Source organism: Mastigoproctus giganteus, chromosome 13 (assembly GCF_048544385.1).
Source record: "Mastigoproctus giganteus isolate SK-2022 chromosome 13, ASM4854438v1, whole genome shotgun sequence".
Lineage (NCBI taxonomy): Eukaryota > Metazoa > Arthropoda > Arachnida > Uropygi > Thelyphonidae > Mastigoproctus > Mastigoproctus giganteus.
Genome location: NC_143587.1, coordinates 54,243,889 through 54,244,375, shown reverse-complemented (window position 1 = coordinate 54,244,375; position 487 = coordinate 54,243,889).

The window sequence follows — 487 nt, the reverse complement described above, 5'->3', positions numbered from 1 at the left end:
TTTTATAATATATACACACTTGCACTAAAGATCGCAATCGTCTTGTTTCTAAGGCTCTCCAGAACGGTCAATGCCTATTTGTATAACTTCCGCACGGAAGCTATACAGATATCCACCGATCTGTATCACCCCTTCCCCATAGAGACCTCATAAATATTCCACAGAAACCCTTAAATTTGTTTTCGGTGTTTTTGTGAAAGATCTAAAAAAAAGTCCTGAAAATCGTGTTATGATCGCTGCTACGCCGACAAATGATGTAATTTGTACAATGAAATCGCCTACCAGCTGACAAATGGATATGACCTTACTTATTAGAATCGATAGGCAACAAATGAAGTGTACTTAGCAACAGGTAAGGCTACTAAAATAGGTGGTCCTTGATCGTCCACTCCAAAGGCAGCAAATCTTGTTTTTGTTGCAACGCATATTGAACAAAAACTCAACGCTTCTTACCAAACGTCTCTTCAGGCAACAACAGTTACGACTG